The sequence below is a fragment of the Portunus trituberculatus genome, chromosome 28 (assembly GCF_017591435.1).
Source record: "Portunus trituberculatus isolate SZX2019 chromosome 28, ASM1759143v1, whole genome shotgun sequence".
In the NCBI taxonomy this organism is placed as follows: Eukaryota; Metazoa; Arthropoda; class Malacostraca; order Decapoda; family Portunidae; genus Portunus; species Portunus trituberculatus.
This window is the reverse complement of record NC_059282.1, coordinates 10,732,281-10,746,055: the sequence shown is the minus strand read 5'-3', so window position 1 is coordinate 10,746,055 and position 13,775 is coordinate 10,732,281. Positions and strand designations below refer to the sequence as shown.

At 39.3% G+C, this 13,775-nt stretch overlaps 1 long non-coding RNA gene across 3 annotated transcripts; it reads right to left on the bottom strand.

The window, feature by feature from the left end:
* Positions 1–5,149: 5,149 nt before the first annotated feature.
* Positions 5,150–13,755, bottom strand: LOC123510148. Of its 3 annotated transcripts, none has more exons than XR_006676398.1 (5): positions 13,338–13,755; positions 12,220–12,417; positions 6,879–6,975; positions 5,878–5,991; positions 5,150–5,623 (listed from the first exon to the last, which is right to left on the bottom strand). It is a non-coding gene; the product is annotated as an uncharacterized LOC123510148 (long non-coding RNA). The 3 variants fall into 3 exon arrangements; XR_006676397.1 differs by lacking the exon at positions 13,338–13,755 and adding an exon at positions 12,558–12,674; XR_006676396.1 differs by lacking the exon at positions 13,338–13,755 and having other exon boundaries at positions 12,220–12,551.
* Positions 13,756–13,775: the final 20 nt, after the last annotated feature.

The following is a 13,775-nucleotide window of genomic DNA, read 5'->3' as shown; positions in this document are numbered from 1 at the left end:
TCAACTTAGTCAAAACTCTACAAAAATTTTCAACTTAAATTCCAGCAGTCTTCAACACAAAACATTGAAACTGCAACAATTTTCAACTTAGTCAAAACTCTACAAAAATTTTCAACTTAAATAAAAAGTGAAAACTACAATTTTCAACTTAATAAAAAGTCAAAACTCTACAGCAATTTTCAACTTAAAACATTGAAACTACAACAATTTTCAACTTAAATAAAAAGCAAAAACTACAACAATTTTCAACTTAAAACATTGAAACTACAACAATCTTCAACTTAAACAAAAACAGTGAAAACTACAACAATTTTCAACTTAAATAAAAACAGTGAAAACTCTACAACAATTTTCAACTAAGTATAAAAACACAAAAACTGACTACAACAATTTTCAACTTATACAGTGAAGTCTACAAAACTTATTCAACTTACAAAATTTCAAATCTAAAAATGTTTTGAGGCGAGTATCCTATAAAGCAACTATTTCAACTATCAAAGAGAGAGAGAGAGAGAGAGAGAGAGAGAGAGAGAGAGAGAGAGAGAGAGAGAGAGAGAGAGAGAGAGAGAGAGAGAATAAACAATGAAACAGTCATAATATATATGAAAACAATCAATTTTACAAACACACACACATTAGCTTTCATGACAAAATAACGAAATTTTGGCAAGTTTCCTTAAAAACACCATTAATTACCATTAATTCACGATCTACATACAATACATCCTTGCTACAACCCTGACACACCTTTACCTAACTAACAAATGCCTAAACAATCTACCTAACCTCAAAAAAAAAAAAAAACATAAGCAACTGATTAACTCACAAAAAAACAAACACACACACACACAGAGGACGTTCAAGAAGACGGTCTTATAACTCCTGAATCTTTCTCCATTAAGTCTTTCACACACACACACACACACACACACACACACACACACACACACACACACACACAAACAAACCCTAATGGACCCTGCCACACCCTCATCCATCCCCCACACACACACACACACACACACACACACACACAATGATTACAATGTTGGTGAGGGAGAAAGAGAATTTGAAGGCTTTGATACGGCGCAAACTTCACTATTTGATAGAGTCTTGACTATCGAATGTAAATTAGATAAATTGATAAAGGAGAGTATGGGAATGAAAGAGAATGAAGAACAGGATACAGAGCTCCAGAAATTGAAAGAAAGGATAAAAAGAGTGGAAGAAAATGAAACTAGGCTAAGAACCGAAAATGAAGAATTAAAAGTGCAAATAGCGAACTATAAGAAATTGATGGAAGAAGGACTCGGTAAAGCTGAGAAAGAAAAAGAAAAGCTAAAAGATCTAGTTAACAAAGAAGAAGAAAGAGTACAAGACGTGATTAAAAAAGAAGTACAAGCATGGAGAATCCAAGATAAGAAAGACAAGGAATCATTTCAAGAAGTATTTCAAGAACAGTTAAAAGAAAGAGATGAAAATATGACAAGCAAAATGATAGGAGTCCTCAAGAAAAAAGAAAATTTAGTAAGAGAAATTGCAGAAAAAAAGAAGAGTGTAATTATTTTTGGACTGAAAGAAAAAAATGTTAAATATAGACCAAGAAGGGAAAAAGACGAAATGAAATTAGTAAAAGACCTACTAAAACATCTGAATGACGAGGATAGACAGAACTTAGAAGAGAAAGTAGAAGAAATCCATAGAATGGGACCATATCAAGAAGAAACAGTGAGACCAATTAAGATATTACTAAAATCACAAGCAGCAGCAGAAGTAGTACTATATAGAAACTCAGAGAAACAGAAGGTTGCAAAGATATATATATAAAGAAAAATAGAAACGAGGAGGAAAGGAAGAGACACAATGAACTGGTGACAGAAGCAAGAGAAAAAAATAATGAAAGGTCAGAGGAGAAGAAGGCATTTTTTTTGGAGAATTATAGGAGACAGGATAAGGAAATGGTATATAAAAGAGAAAGAAGATAAAAGAATGGAGCAAGTTTAACTGAAAATGATAAGAACAAGAGATTAAAAATGATGTATACAAACATAGATGGGATTTTATTTAGTAAATTAGAATTAAGAGATTACATAAAGAAAGAAGAACCAGATATTGTATGCCTGGTGGAAACAAAGTTAAATGAAGCAATAAAAATAGACATAGATAAAAGGTATAATATATGGAGGAAAGACAGAGTGGGTAAAGGAGGAGGAGTCATGACGATGTTAAGGAAGGAGATTGTGGTAAATCAAGTGGAGTTTGGGGAAGGAAAATCAGAAATACTGTATGTTAAGATGCATATTAACAAAAAGGAGTTAACAATCATTGGAACATATGTGCCACCAAAAACAAACTCATGGACTAACCAAGAATATAGAGACATGATAGATGACACAATAAGGAGTCTTACAAGAATCATTAAGGAAAGGAGAAAAGTGATATTGGTAGGAGATTTCAACTGTAAGGAGGTAGACTGGGAAAATTATGAAAGTGGTATGGGGGAAGATGCCTGGGGAGATAGATTCCTGAACCTAATGATAGATAATTTGATGGTCCAAAGAGTAAAGGAAAACACGAGATTCAGAGGAAACGATGAGCCGGCAAGATTAGACCTAGTTTTTACAAGGGATATACCAATTAACGATGATATAAGATACAAGTGCCCATTGGGAAAGAGTGACCATGTAATATTAGAGATGAATCATACAAAGGAGACCGATTAAATTACAGAAAGGCTGATATTGAGAATCTCAAGAACTATTTTAAAAACGTAAACTGGGAGGAGATGGAAAACTCATTAACGGTTCAAGAGAAATATAACTTATTTTTGGAAATATACAAAACTGGGGTCAGGGAATATGTTCCGAAATATAGACCTAAAGAAGAAAGAAAGAAAGATTGGTTTAATGCAAGATGTGCTAGGGCAAAGGAGAAACGAGATGGAGCATGGAAAAGGTGGAGAAGAAACAGAAATCCAGAAAATAAGGAAAACTTCAAAACAGCAAGAAATGAATATGCTAAGGTGAGAAAGGAAGAAGAAAAGAACTATGAAAAGGACATTGTCGAAAAATGTAAGGAACAACCAAAATTGCTCTACAGATTCATAAATGGAAAAATAAGACAAAAAGAAACAATAAAGGTTAAAAGGAGAAAACGGAATGGTGGAAGACCCAAAAAGTATGGCAGAACTGTTAAATAGTAAATTTCATGAGGTCTTTACTAAGGAATCCAAATTTGAAAGACCACAGGGTAATAGAGAGACTGTCCATATGAAAGAGATTAAAGTAACCAAGCTTGAAATAAAAAAGTTGATGTCAGAATTGGATGAGGAAAAGGCAATGGGACCGGATGAAGTCTCAGGCAGAATACTGAAAGAATGTAGGGAAGAACTAGCAAGTCCAATATACAACATCATAAAATGCTCAATAGAAAATGGAACAGTGCCAGTGGAGTGGAAAAGAGCTGAGGTGGTTCCCATATATAAGAGCGGAAGGAAGGAAGAATCTTTAAATTACAGACCGGTATCACTAACTAGTGTAATATGCAAGATGTGTGAAAAAGTAATAAAGAAGCAATGGATTGAGTTTCTTGAAGACAACAAAATATTATCAAATAGCCAATTTGGTTTTAGAAAAGGTTGGTCATGTGTGACAAATTTATTGAGTTTCCACTCTAGAATAGTTGATAAAGTACAAGAGAGAGAGGGATGGGTTGACTGTATTTATTTAGATCTAAAAGAGGCTTTTGATAAAGTGCCACATGAAAGATTACTATGGAAGTTAGAGGAGAAGGGTGGCTTAAAAGGAAGCACATTGAGATGGATGAAGAATTACTTAAGGGGGAGAGAAATAAGGACGATAGTTAAAGATATGAAGTCCAAGTGGAGAACAGTAGACAGCGGAGTGCCACATGGGTCAGTATTGACACCAATACTTTTTCTCGTATATATAAATGACATGCCAGAGGGAGTGAACAGCTACATAAATCTGTTTGCGGACGATGCGAAACTGTGCGGGTCATTAAACAAAAAGAGGATTGTGAAATACTACAGGAAGACTTAAACAAGATCTGGAAATGGAGCAAAAAATGGGAGATGGAATTCAATATGGACAAAAGCCATGTCATGGAAATGGGAAAAAGTGAAAGACGACCAGTGGGAATCTATAAGATGGGAGATGGAGTAGAACTAGAAAAAGGAAAAAAGGAAAAGGACTTGGGAGTGACAATGGAAGAAAATAATCAACCGGTAAGCCATATTGATAGAATTTTCAGAGAGACGTATAATTTGCTAAGGAATATTGGAGTAGCATTTCACTATATGGACAAAGAAATGATGAAGAAATTAATAAGTACTAAAATAAGACCTAGATTGGAATATGCAGGAGTTGTGTGGACTCCCCATAAAAAGAAACACATAAGAAAATTAGAGAGACTACAAAAAATGGCTACAAGAATGGTTCCAGAATTTAAAGGGATGGCATATGAGGAGAGACTAAAGGCAATGGATCTACCAACCTTGGAGCAGAGAAGAGAGAGAGGGGATCTGATACAAGTTTATAAATTGATTAATGGAATGGATGAAGTGGATAATGAGAAACTGATCCTGAGAGAAGAATATGACTTTAGAAGCACAAGATCGCATAGTAAGAAACTAAGGAAGGGACGATGTCTGAGAGATGTTAAAAAATTTAGTTTCCCGCAAAGATGTGTTGAGACTTGGAACAGTTTGAGTGAGGAAGTGGTGTCAGCAAAGAGTGTGCATAGTTTTAAAGAAAAATTGGATAAGTGTAGATATGGAGACGGGACCACACGAGCATAAAGCCCAGGCCCTGTAAAACTACAACTAGGTAAATACACACACACACACACACACACACACACACACACACACACACACACACACACACACACACACACACACACACACACACACGGCCCGGTAGCTCAGTGGTTAGAGCGCTGGCTTCACAAGCCAGAGGACTGGGGTTCGATTCCCCGGCCAGGTGGAGATATTTGGGTGTGTCTCCTTTCACGTGTAGCCCCTGTTCACCTAGCAGTGAGTAGGTACGGGATGTAAATCGAGGAGTTGTGACCTTGTTGTCCCGGTGTGTGGTGTGTGCCTGGTCTCAGACCTATCCCAAGATCGGAAATAATGAGCTCTGAGCTCGTTCCGTAGGGTAACGTCTGGCTGTCTCGTCAGAGACTGCAGCAGACCAAACAGATCAAACAAACAGTGAATTACACACACACACACACACACACACACACACATTCAGTCTTTTTTATAAAATTTTTTAAGATAACAAAAACCAAACACTTAATTCCATCACAAGACTCACCCCCATACAAGCAGCAATATTTATTTCACTGCACATTCTTCATTCATTCTGAGCTAAGTAAGTGAATGACTGAGTGAACATTGAAAGAATCTGTTAACAAGCAGACCATATTTCTGTTCAAAGAATCCAACCCATGTACTTTGGGTGTTCTTCATTGCTACATGTCTTGTCTGATACTGTGGCTGTTCTTCATCACTCTTGTTGAAGGTTTGTGGTTTGCCTTCAAGGTGCAGTGTTCCTGGCATCAGTATCTAATTAGCAGCATTCAGGGACTCTTGACTTTCCTGTAATGAGAGGTACACTGTTTACATTTTGTATGATGTGTTTACAAATGAGAGCCAACTTTACACTCAGAAGTGCATCACATCACAGTACTAAGAACAACATAATTGGCAGGATCTTAAGATGGTGTGTGCAGCAACACATGACAACACTCAACACTAACGAACAAACTGTGTACAACTATTGAGCGGGAGATACTCAGGAGTCATTCAAATCCAAAAGGGAAGGAAATATGGGCCAATAATGATGCACACACCCCAATGGCTGGCTGGCTGACTGACATCTCTGCAAAGATCCTCTTCCTGGTGTTTGGTGTCATTTCCTGAGTGATGACACTCAAGTCATATTTCTCCCAGTTTATTTTTGCAATCTGGAAGAAAACAATGAAATTAGAAAAGTGATCAAATTGGCAATGCATAGAAGAAAAGGTAGTTCCATTCCACAATTCCTTGGCACTTAATAAGTGACAGCATGAGTCTTCTGACACACACACACACACACACTAATACACACCACATAGTGTTGTGTAACCTAACCCGACCCAACCTAATCTAATCCAACTTTACTTAATTCAATCAAACCTAACCTAATAAAATCCAAACCAACCTAACCTAACTTCCCCCACCCCTTAAAAAAAAAAAAAAAAAAAAAAAAAAAACCTAACTAAACCAAATTCAACCTTACCTAGCTTAACCTAAAGCCGAGAAAACACAAGCGTCTGTGGACAGTGACTGTGGCAAGCTGTCACTCATCCCCGCCACAGCGTAGCACACAGACAGTTACATACCACATGTGGCGCCAGGATGTAGTGCCACAGTCGCTAAACCCCGCCACAACCCTAAACCAAAACCAACCTAATCTAACATAGTTCAACCTAACCTAATGAAGAGCAACCTAACCCAACCCAACCCAACCTTACCTAATTCAACCAAACCTAAAAACATCCCAACCTAACGTAACCCAACTCAACACAACCCTCCCCAAAAAATCCAACCTAACAAACCCTAACCCTAAACCAACCCAACCTGACCTAATGAGATCCAACCTAACCTAACCTAACCTAACCAACTTCAGGAGGAAGAGGAGGAGGAGGAGGAGGAAAAATATTCAATTGTAGGAGGAATTAAAAGGAGAGAGAGAGAGAGAGAGAGAGAGAGAGAGAGAGAGAGAGAGAGAGAGAGAGAGAGAGAGAGAGAGAGAGAGAGAGAGAGAGAGAGAGAGAGACTTATAAAATGACATAATTTATTCTTATTTCACCTTTTCTTTTTTCTCTTGATTCCTCTTATCTTACTCCTTCTCCTCTTCCTCTTCCTCCTCTTGCCTTGGTCTCTCCTTCTCCATATCTTACCATAATCTGAAAGAAATAAAACTGGATTAACATGAGAGAGAGAGAGAGAGAGAGAGAGAGAGAGAGAGAGAGAGAGAGAGAGAGAGAGAGAGAGAGAGAGAGAGAGAGAGAGAGAGAGAGAGAGAGAGATAACTAACATTTCTATTTATAAAACCCAGGATCCTATTTGCCCTATTTCTTGCTTCTAAACATTGCTTTGAAAATTTCATAGTTCTGTCTATCACTACTCCTAAATCCTTTCCTCCTCTACTGCCTCTAGCCAACATCCCTCCATCTCATAGCTAAAGTTTGTGTTGTCTTTACCTAAATGCATAACCTGACACTTTTAGAATTAAACTCCATCTGCCACCTGTCTGCCCATGCTATCAGCCTGTCCAGGTCTCGTTGTATTCTGTAATTGTCCTTTTCACCCTGTACTGCACATGCTATCTTAGTATCATCTGCAAACTTTGATACTTTGCTACTAATTCCTATATCTAAATCGTTAATGTACACCAAGAAAAGAAGAGGTCCTAGCACTGATCCTTGGGGTACCCACTAACCACTTCCTTCCACTCAGACATTGCCCCATTTAATACTACTCTCTGTTTCCTATCAGAAAGCCATTCACTAATCCAATCAACTAACCTACCCCTATCCCATGTAGTCTCAATTTGTACACTAGCCTCCTATGCGGTACCTTATCAAATGCCTTGCTAAAATCTAGATATATAACATCTATGCTATTTCCATCATCTAACTCCTTGGTAATATATTCTAAGATATCGAGCAAATTTGTAAGACAGGACCTCCCTGATCTAAAGCCATGTTGGGTATCTCTAATTAATCTATTCTCATTTAAATGCTCCCAAATACTACCCTTAATGATTTTCTCTAGTATCTTACATACTATACTAGTTAAACTGATCGGTCTATAATTATTCGCATCATCCTTCCTACCTTTTTAAATATTGGAGTAACATTAGCTAACTTCCAGTCCTGAGGTATCTCAGCAAACCTAAGTGATCTTTCAAAGATTAACTTAAGTGCTTCAGAAATACTGTCTACACCCTCCCTAAGTACTCTGGCATGTAGCTCATCAGGACCACTGGCTTTCCTATCGTCTAGTTCAAGAATAAATTTCCTAATAATTCCCGGTTTTATATCAATATTTTCTAAAGCTCTTAAACTACTCGTCGCACTGTTTGTAACAGGATTTCCTATTCTTTCCTAGTAAATACTGAAGAAAATTGTTCATTCAATAATTCTACTATGTCTTCATTTTGATCCACTACTACACCATCTTTTCTGAGTGGTCCAATCCTATCCTTATTTCTTTTATCACTGACCTTGTAATAACTATATAATTTTTTGGGATCTTTACTCCCAGCTCTAGCTAGTTTTATCTCTGCCTGCCTTTTACTTTTTTTTATAACCTTACTCAAATCATCCCTGACCTGTCTGTACCTATTCAAATCTACATCTTCCCCACTTTTCTGCAACTCTCTGTATGCCCTCTTCTTCTCTCTGATCTGGCTACCTATCTCATGAGTCCACCATAATGGCTTCCTGTTTCTCTGTCTTATATCTTTGTAAGGGATACACTGCATCACTATAGCCTTTACTACAATCTTAAAAATATCCCACATCTCCTGTGCAGTTTTATTTCCAAAACTATCTTCCCAGTTTACTTCTCCTAATAACTGACGTAACCTACCATAATTGCCTTTCTGATAGTTTGGGACTCTAGTCTTATTCACTATATTATCCCTACTGGAATTAATGATAAATCTAATTATATGATGGTCACTGTTTGCTAAAGTCTCTCCTACCTCAACTTCCTTTAAACAATGCTCAATATTTGTTAGTACTATGTCTAAAACCTTCCTCCCCCTAGTAGGTTTATCTACCATCTGCACTAAATAGTTATCCTGAAAACTTTCCATAAACTTATTTTCACTAGCATCTCCTACCATCCTCTCCCAGTTTACTGACTTAAGATTAAAATCCCCTAAGATAATTGTCTGACTAGTACACCCCTATTTATCTCATCTACCATAAGGTTGTCTACATCTGCTGACTGGTTAGGTGGCCTATAAAAAGCTCCTACTCTAATAACCTTACTTTTGTTTACTCTAACATCCAGCCATAAGGATTCTACTCTGTTATCTACCTTAATACCATTAACCTGACTGGAAATGAAGGATTTTTTTACATAAATAACTACTCCTCCGCCTATCCTACCAATTCTCTGGTGTAAATACATAATGTATCCATCTACTTCATATTCTTTCCTATTTTCCCTAAACTTTTCCTCATTTACCCATGCCTCTGTGACACATACAAGAGAGAGAGAGAGAGAGAGAGAGAGAGAGAGAGAGAGAGAGAGAGAGAGAGAGAGAGAGAGAGAGAGAGAGAGAGAGAGAGAGAGAGAGAGAGAGAGAGAGAGAGAGAGAGAGGGAGGGAGGGGGGTGAGGGGGGTTTGTCATTATTATATCTGGACAAACTTTAATGAATGTTGTAGAAATGAAATACACAAAACTGTCACTTTAAACAACACAGTATAGATATTTGGATAAAAAATTGACACTGCATGAGATATACAGTGGAATCTTTACCATTATAAAGCCCACAGCAAATCTTGAAATGCAAACACAAACACACACACACACACGAAGATAGGCAGAACTTGGAAGAGGAAGTAGAAGAAATAAACAGAATGGGACCATATCAAGAAGGAAAAACGAGACCAATTAAAATATTACTAAAATCACAAGCAGCAACAGAAGAAATATTATACAGAACAACAAAACTTAGAGAAACAGAAGGCTGCAAGGATATCTATATGAAGAAAAATAGAAATGAGGAAGAAAGGAAGAGATACAATGAACTGGCAACAGCAGTAAGGGAAAAGAATAATGAAAGGTCAGAAGAGGAAAAAAAGGCATTTTTTTGGAGAATTCTAGGAGACAGGATAAGGAAATGGTATATAAAGAGAAAAAAGTGGAACAAGTTTAATTAAAAATGATAAAGGCAAAAGACTAAAAATGATGTATACGAACATAGACGGGGCTTTATCAAGTAAACTAGAATTAAGAGATTACATAAATAAAGAAAATCCAGATATTGTATGCCTGGCTGAAACAAAACTAAATAAGGGAATCAAAATAGACTTGGATAATAGGTATAATGTATAGAGAAGAGACAGAGTGGGTAAAGGAGGAGGAGGAGTCATGATTATGTTAAGGAAGGAGATAGTGATAAACCAAGTGGAATGTGGGGAAGGAAAAGCAGAAGTATTGTATGTTAAGATGCATATTAATAAAAAAAGAGTTAACAATCATTGTAACATATGTGCCACCAAAAACAAATTCATGGACCAATCAAGAATATAGACATGATAGATGACACAATAAGGAGTCTAACGAGAATTGTTAAAGAAAGGAAAAAAGTTATATTAGTAGGAGATTTCAACTGTAAAGAAGTGGACTGGGAAAATTATGAAAGTGGTATGGGGGAAGAAGCCTGGGCAGAAAGATTCTTGAACCTAATGATAGACAATATGATGGACCAGAGAGTAAAGGAATGCACAAGATTCAGAGGAAACGATGAGCCGGCGAGATTGGACCTAGTTTTTAAAAGGGGTATCCAAATGAATGATGATATAAGATATAAATGCCCATTGGGAAAGAGTGACCATGTAATATTAGAAATAGATATAGAAAAGGGAAAGGAAGATAGAGACGATTCATACAAAGGAGACTGATTAAATTACAGAAAGGCTGATATTGAGAATCTCAAGAACTATTTTAAAAACGTAAACTGGGAGGAGGTGGAAAACTCAGAGACGATGCAAGAGAGGCTCTCGCTGACTGCTATTGGTTAGGTTAGGTTAATAAAAGCAGGCCATGCAAAACCCGAAGCATGCTGGGCCGGAAACGAGGAAGTGGATGGTACAAAACCTGCACTACCAAGCGAGGGCTGCTGGGCTGCTGGATATGGGGCTTTTGGCTGGGGAACCTTTGGTGGGTGGCATTGGTGTAGAGGAGTTGGGGGTACAAATTCCCCAGCATCTGTCAAGTCTGTCCTGTAGGAGCCCTCAGGGGTGAAGGAGGGTCTGGTGGTGCATCGTGGTGTGACTGTGTGGTGTGGTTTGTGGTGGTGGCGGCTCCATTGGGCCTTGGGTGAGGGTGGCTTGGCAGTTAGTGGTACCACACTAATAATGGGGCTCAGGGACTTGGTGGGAGCAGAAGTAGGATCAGGAATGGAAGCCTGGATGGGTGTAGGGCGAGGAGCAAGGGTGGGGGCAGAGGTGGGGGTTCTGGGTGTGCAAGGTGTATGGGAGGAGGTTGAGGGTTTCCTGTTTTGGAGGGTGAGTGTGATTTAGGTGCAGGTTTTGGTGGGTAAAAAGTGCCCAGGAGGATGCCTCTCATTTTTCATTTGATGTCCAAGAGGGAGTGGGCCCCGTCATGCTGCACTGCCTGGATGTGAGGCGGACACTGTTTGGAGGTGGGGTGGTAGCTGGGGCCACAAAACAAACAATGGTCCTCCCTGACACACCCATCAGTGTCATGGTAACCATTGCATTTCCTGCAGCAGGCACATCCATTGCAGGAAATGTTGCCGTGGCCAAACAGGAGGCAGCGGGTGCAGTAAATGACTGGGAGGATGTGGGGCCTAACATGGTACACCATGTTTCCTATGGCCACCCTCTTAGGGAGGGGCAGACAGAATTTCAGACGTATGGCCAGGTTTTGGACAGTCTGTCCGTCCTTGTCACGGTCTGGGAGGCATAAGGCATCGACAATCTGAGTGGGGTAGCCGTCTAGGATAGTTACCTGTCATAATGTCATGTTTAGTCATGTCCGGGGAAACGGTAAATTCTACCAAAGTCATGGGTAGGGTCATTGTCGGTGGCCACCCAACACTTAACAGGCCACTCCCCCAGTCGGGTCACTGACTCTGGGGCCTGCTCCAGGTGATCAAGGTTGGCCACCTCAAACTTGATTCCCCGGCCACCTCCAGTGATGGCCAAGGTTTGTTCAATGTACTTTTTGGCGAATATTGAGCCACACACAGCCATGGATACCTTGGCTGGGTGGATGAAGCATCTATTTCCATCAAGGGAGCGAATTAGCGCTACCTGCTTACAAGTGTGGGGGGCCCAGCAGACTCAGCAGTGCGAGGAGTGGTAGAGGCGGTCACACATGCATAGGAGCGGGTAGCACAATCCATAAGTCTTTGTGGATTTGGCAGATTTATTTGTCTTACCATGTGATGGTGTTCGGGTATGCTTGATGACCGTGGTGGAGTCGTCCATGTGGTCACCTGGTGAAGTGGAGCCGACGCTTGCGGGGTAGGGACCAGGCTGGATCGCTGTTTTTCACCAGTAGCATCACCTCCACAGCATCATCCAGCTTGTCCGTTGTTCTTTTCAATGTATGCTCTGCTGGTGGCGATGCTTGAGCTCTGTGGGTGAGGGAGTGTTACTGCTAGTCGGCACGGAGCTACTCGGAACCTACGTCTGTCACTACCCTGGCTAGCTTGATATCACACAGTATATCTTTGAATTGACATTGAAAAAAGAGAACAGCTGAGCGCGCCGTCACCCAGCTAGACAAGGTGCCACATTTTTGTTTTTTCTTGTTTTTTTTTTTCCTTCTCTGGCAGTGTAGGCCTATCCTGCATGCACTTATACACACATGTACACAAGCAATCAACACCTGTAAAGCAGTGAAAGAAAGGGGATCAGTTACACTCAATGATCTCATGGCAGTATATTTTTATCTGATAATGACACTATACACGCTGACACTACAATAAGCACACTGACACTATACACACCCATACGTACACGAAACACGTCTCTAAAATTCAGGATATTCAGTAATAATGATAGTTACAGCTGTGGTACTGTCAGGGATCGAGTATATAATATTCAGTATTCACTGCCACTATCATACATTTTTTTTTTTACAATAGGGTAGACTGGCCAAGGGCAACAGAAAAAAAAAAAAAAAAAAAAGGCCGGGAGGGAGGGGGACTGGTGGGGCGGGATCTGGATCCAGGTCATGTTGGGCTCCGTCCGGTCTAAACGGAGTAATACATAACATTAGATCGCTTTATTTAACATAGTAATAGGCTAGTCATCTATTTTGGTGGTTGATTCTGGCTTTGCTTCATTGTCTGGGTCTGGAAACACAGGGGGAGTGCAGACAAACATTGGTGGACTGACCTGGGGGGAAGGCAGGGCTGAGATGCCACTGTCGTCCAATATTTACGTAATTCATTTCAAAAATCGCCACAAGAAAAAAAAAGCATCCAGACTGAAATGAACTACATTTTTAAACGCGACAAATACTTTAATAATTGAAATACAATATCCTTACCGGGTGGTTTGTTTACATAGCGCCGTCCAATGAGCGGTCTGTGTGTCAGAATAAGGGCGCCAAAACACGCCATAATGTCGAGATGGAAAGCACAGCCAAACCACATTATATTACATATTCTGAATACGAAAAAAAAAATTGGCTTTCCAGCCAAACAGAAAACACGGATTCCTTTTCGTATATAAAAAAAAATAAACATATAAATAAATGTTTCCTATTCTATAACCATTAGATGGTGTGGTGTTATGGTGTGATGGCAGTGGTGGTGTGGTGTGTCATAGGCGTGTTATGGTGTGTGATGGTAGTGGTGAGGGGTGGTATGGTGATAGTAGTGGTGTAGTATGGTGTGGTGGTAAGAACTTTAACACAAGCTATTACTGACCTTGTTACTGTAATGTTTGTTTGGATTGCTGTTTGATTACTGGATTGTCTTTTGAT